This window comes from Urtica dioica, chromosome 1 (assembly GCF_054948205.1).
Source record: "Urtica dioica subsp. dioica isolate 48M chromosome 1, U.dioica_male_clone48M_v1_H2, whole genome shotgun sequence".
Lineage (NCBI taxonomy): Eukaryota > Viridiplantae > Streptophyta > Magnoliopsida > Rosales > Urticaceae > Urtica > Urtica dioica.
Window position 1 is genome coordinate 41,076,006 of NC_142756.1, and position 5,810 is coordinate 41,081,815.

At 40.4% G+C, this 5,810-nt stretch overlaps 1 long non-coding RNA gene across 1 annotated transcript; it reads right to left on the reverse strand.

The window, feature by feature from the left end:
* Positions 1-3,908: 3,908 nt before the first annotated feature.
* Positions 3,909-4,978, reverse strand: LOC149407948 (uncharacterized). The gene is made up of 2 exons (XR_016301576.1): positions 4,601-4,978; positions 3,909-4,271 (listed from the first exon to the last, which is right to left on the reverse strand). It is a non-coding gene; the product is annotated as an uncharacterized LOC149407948 (long non-coding RNA).
* Positions 4,979-5,810: the final 832 nt, after the last annotated feature.

Sequence of the window (5,810 nt, forward strand, 5' to 3'; positions counted from 1 at the left end):
ACATCGGAGCCGCCATATATGGCGATTTTACTCCGAGGTGCGCGGCTGTCTGAAACTCCAGTTTTTTAGAAATCCGAATTTTCAAACCCCACTACCATGAGTTATAGAACTCTAATGAGAAAACTTTCTTGAGCAAAAATGTTTTTCATATGATTATAAACATGATGTGTAAGATTAAAAGTTTTGATTTTTGAAAGATTAATTGAAATTGAATTTTTACAAAACTAGTTTGAATTTTGAAAATCCGTTTTCACTTTCAAACTTGAAAATATTTTGTCATCCAAATCAAATAAATTTTCAAAATGTTTTCAAAACTATATCTATATCGCATATGTTCAAAATCTATATGCTCTTGAAAATTTGAGTGGGAGGTCTCCTTGTAGACAAGCCGAAAAATAAAAAGATGTGTAATCTCAAACTTTCAAGTGTTCGAGTGAGTTGAAGTTCACACTTCCCTCACGCACTTTCCCGAAATAGAAAATAGGAAAAGATCGAGTATGTACCTTGTGCCTTTATGCTCTAATACTGCTCTGAACATGTCGATCTAGGATTCTCTTCTAGTTGTCCGCTCTGTCGCTCTCTAACTAGGAAATTTGTTTCCGAACTTATAAGAGTCGATGAACCAACTCCAAAAACTAAGTGGGAGGGTTATATTCGTTGTTTGTAACCCACGATCCCCAACACTAATGAAAAGTGCAAGTGTCACCGGACTAAGAGTCACCCTCGTGGCCCTCTCTTAAATGAGAGTACTCAAGGGCGCTTTGCTCTGACCATTGCTCAATGAGCTACGTCCGAGAGTGAGACGATGATGGCAAGGCCTCCCCTCGGTGGATTGTTTTTCAAAGTCGATCTCTTGGACTAAGTGGTTGGTTACACACTTAGACTCAATCCCTAGTAATCCTCCCTCGAGGCCCTGCGAAAGGATGTGAGTGATCAAACCAATTTACAAGGTGGCTAGTCAATGTTGATGTATTGACATCTTGGCTAAGCATTAATGATGTGTCATTTACTTATAAATGGAGATTTTTTGCGGCCTTCCCTCGAAGGAGTAAATTATCGTTTGGTTTATAACACCTTTGGATTTTATAAAGTCTTAAACAAACTTAAATCCTAAACCAAAGACTAATCATAAACTTGTTTCAACTTTTATAGGCAATATGTCTCCCAACTCTCTCTCTTTCATTCTTTCCTCGAACAAACTCGAAAACGAAAACTACATAGACTCGAAATGTAACCTCGACATAATACCTACCGCTAACAAGCACAAATGGGTACTCACCACCCCATGTCCTCCTCTGACGAATAATGATTCAACTCAAGAGGACAATGACGCCTTAGCGGCCTGGCTTCGATCCGATGAGATTGTGAGGTGCTATATCTTGGCATCTATGAACAATATGCTGAAAGAGCAACATCATGAATTCGAGACTGCCGCTGACATGCTCTACAATCTCCTTGAGATGTTTGGAGGGCAAAGGCGTCAAACAAGGCTACAAGCAGTCCGACAGTTTATGAACTGTCATATGCAGGCTAGGACTCCTATTGGAGACTTTATGATATTGATCATTAGTCATCTGAGTAAAATGGAAATCCTAGGATCTGAGATTGATGGGAAGAATGTCATAGATGTGATCTTAGAAACTCTCCCCGCATCTCTTGATACCTTCAAGATAAACTACTCCATTAACAAGCTAGAGTACACTGTTACCAAGCTTATGGAGGAACTTCACACTGCTGTAGGTTTCACTAAGAGAAAGAGGAATCAAAGAGAGGCACATGTGTCACGACCCGCGAGCCTTAGCTCGCCCACGAGCCGCGGCAGAGATCTTCGTATCTTACTTGACATAAATAAAATTCATAAAAACTTTGGTGGAAGCGCTTCCAGAAAACATTTTCTAGAAAAACTTTTAAAATATTTACATAAACGTCTAAAAAATATGGGCGAATTTTTCGTTTTTCTTAAAACATACTATTTAAAACTTTACAAACAAAAGACTCGTCTTTTAAAAACAAAACAAACTCATTCACCCTTGACTTAGCCACAGGTCGGCAGCCGTACATACACACGCCTACTTACTTACCGGTTTCGCTGATGCTCTGCTCAGTCTTCTTTGGCCTTTCCTTTGTCTACAATATCAAGATAATAACTGTGAGTCGAAAGACTCAGTAAGCGGATATCTACATATCTAATGCACAATGCACATAACACATAAACAATACATAACATGAGATCATATCTTTTCATAACTTGCGGAAGTATCGGCTTAGGTCCCGATAAATCCACCTTTCTTAAGAATCAATCGGCTTAGGTCCCGATAGATTCATCTTACTTAGGAATAACTCAGCTTAGGTCCCGAGATATTCCCCTTACTTAAGAATTCACCAGCTTAGGTCCCGGTGATTCACATCATAACATTCTTTTATCATAATCTATGGAATTACCAGCTTAGGTCCCGGTAACTCCTCTTACTTGAGAATATGCCAGCTTAGGTCCCGGCAATTCCCATCATACAATACATTTCCTGCTCGGGATCCCTTAATGATATCCGCACGACACATGTCTTATTGGCGCCAGACAGGAGGGTGCACAGTCTCCTGCCTAATCCCCATGTTGTACCAGCACGAAGCATAATAGGTACCTGCTAACAAGGGGTATATGTCGGAGGCGGTACCATTCTATGTTTTCTCTTTAATTAACTTAACATGAGAGACTGCTTAATTCGGGTTTAATCCCGATCTTACCATATATTCTTTTCGCTTATTAACTCGTGACTTATAAGATCTTGAGATGCAACTCCCAAAGATCCTATTATAATATTCTCGCTTTTGAATACGAGTCTTAACTTCAGTCTCTCATAATCCAGTTCACTAGGACTGGATCTCTGGAAGGTGGCTAACTAAACACATAGCAAAGGCTAGGGTTCCTAGTTACCTCTAGCCATTTTTGTTAGCCAGACTAATTCCGTTTCCCAATTCGTTAGCGGCTTAAAGCCTTTAATCTTGATAGTGAATTGTCTTTTGGTTTATCTTACTCTTGCTTACTAGAAAGCATATAGAAAATGCACGTACAATATATGTATATATATAAAGATATATATAATATTTCTTGATATTGTAGGTGCCTATAATCCACTTACCCGGATAACGATTCTTTCGAATCCTGAATTCTTCTCTTCCAAATAAAAGGGTTCTTCTTAACTTCACGTATAACCCAGTCCTCGTAAGCTTCTCCTGCTAATCCTGATAGCACTCTGGACTTATCTATGGAAGAGAAAGATCGAACATCGAGCATACTCAGTATCTCGTCCATTGATCTACTAATGTACCTACTTCTACTTAAAAGAAAGCTCATAAGGAACATATTCAAAACGTCCTCCTAGTCACGCTACTCAGAGCATCTAAAAAAAACAAACATCAGGGAATACATGACAGAACAGAGACGGGAAAGAATCGACGCCTAAAAACAAGGCCTTAACAACTTCCCTGATCTAGGCTAAGAAACGCCCCGCTATTCGACCACCTATTCTTTTGACGGGACAAAGCCCATTGCTTAGGATAGGTTCCCGAAGGTCGAAACTAAAAGAAAAGAACGTATAAAGAAACTCTTACTAACAATCTATAGCATACAGAAGTTATATGAAAATAACTCAAAACGATACTTTTCAAATATGTTCTAGAAAATATTTTTGACTTGTCACTTTTTATTGACAAGTTATAACGTTTGAGAACGTAAATAAAACATTTCTCGTTGATATTCGTTTTCCAAATCAAAAGAGTCGAGCTTATAGTCGAACTCGGTTTTGAAACGTAAATCAAATGAGGATACTAAATAATTTGATTGAATCATCAACGAGTTTAATAACGATACATATTAATTTATTTTTCTTACCAACTTATATTAAACGAGCTTAATTACAAAACATACATATTGATATTATATCGCAACTCTCATAATCTAGAACGACCCAACAAAAATAATTATAGGTTCGCACTAGCACGAGTCGAGACTCGGGAAATTTCTCGACTTTCTAACACTAAACCGAGACTTCGTGAGTCTCCGAACGAAACCCGAGAGCCGTGGACAGCCCCCCGAGAGCCGCCACAAAGTTGCTGCCGTCCCCGGCCCAACAGCTCGTCCCAACCGAGCCGATGAACCTCGCTGACCAGCCCCGCTCCGTCGTCACTCGCGCAACAGCTCCGACACTCTTGGACAGCGCCCTCGCCGTCCCGAACCGCTGCCTCGAGGCCCGTGCCGCCCACCTAGACCGAGTCTAACACTCGACACAACTCACAACAAAAGAGAACGACTTAACAACTCTATAACAAAACTTCAAAACAACCTTACACGTACACAGTCAGCAACAATATCACAAACAATAACAATAACTCGTCCAAAGAAACCCAAAACAACTAATCTCAGTCACACGGCCAGAACCAAAACCACACGGCCAAGACTTAATCCACAACCAAACCCTTCCAAAACTAAGAACAACACCATAACCAGAGGAATCATCACCGAAATCCTAACTCACAAACAAAAGCCCCAATTCCAAAACGAAACCCTAACTTCCAGATTCGAAATTGGGGAAGAACATCTCACCTTGTTTCTGGAGGAATTGAACCCTCCGGCGTCCTCTCTAGCTCGCGGCGGCTCAACCTCCACGGCGGTCGCGCGCGCGGCGAGGCTCAGTGGTTGGCTGGATGGCGCGCGCACGGAGCTGGGGTCACGGGCTGGTGCTGGTGGTCACGCGTCCTCTCCCTCGGTCGCTCTCCTTCTCAGTCTCACTCACTCGCTCTCTAGCTCTCTTCTGCTCTCTCTCGGCCTTTCTCTTCCCCGAGCTCTCTCTCTCTCTCCCTCGGTCTCTCACTATTTCTCTTCTCTTCTTCTGTTCTTCCTCTTTTCTTTTTTTTTTCCCGTGGGTTTGTTTATTTCGGCTGGAGAGACTTAATAGCAAAGTAAATGATGAAGATAAGTGTTGGGTTGGCAAGGATAGAAGCGTGACACATGTGTGATGACTAGGCAAGGCTTAACAATTATCCTTTTATTCTCAAACCAATTTCTTTTTCTTGTTTTCTTTCAAATGGGTCCCTTAAAATTGTTACAACCACGTCCTTTTCATATAATTATTTAATTAAATCCATCACCGAACGGATTATAATTATATGATTCGAACCGAGAATTTTCTCGTTCGTTCTCGAATAATTTAAATATATTTAAGGTTTCTCGGAATTAATTCTCGTCCTTAAGAATTTATTTCTTAAATTAATTTCCGGAATGTTTCCTCGGAATTAATTTATTAATCGAGTTATACTCGATAATTCCTTTGTTTATTCCGAGATTTCCATAACCTTAATATATTTAAAATTAATTCGATAAATTCATTGGAGTATAATTCACTCGAGAATTTAGTTGTAACAACGGAAACTCGTTATTTACTTCCAAATCTCCAAATACGAGTGACGCAGAAACTTGTCCTTACAACATGCTACTGAGCAAAAAGCCTCCGCCTCTGGAACTGTGAAGAGACCTTACAAGGCCGATAAAAAGAACTGTCCTGCCAATCTCAAAGCAAAGGAACATAGTATTGTACTAGTTACCGAAGCATGCTTAGTAGCTGATAATGTATCAACGTGGATTCTTGACTCCGCTGCTACTAACCATATTTGTTGTTCCTTGAATGGTTTCAAGAAAACCAAAAGCTTAGAGGAAGGCGAGTTCTGTTTCAAATGGGGTGATGGGAGCCTGGTGTCTGCAAAGGCTGTGGGATCCGTGACGCTGTCTTTTGAAGACCGCACTTTGAACTTGAATA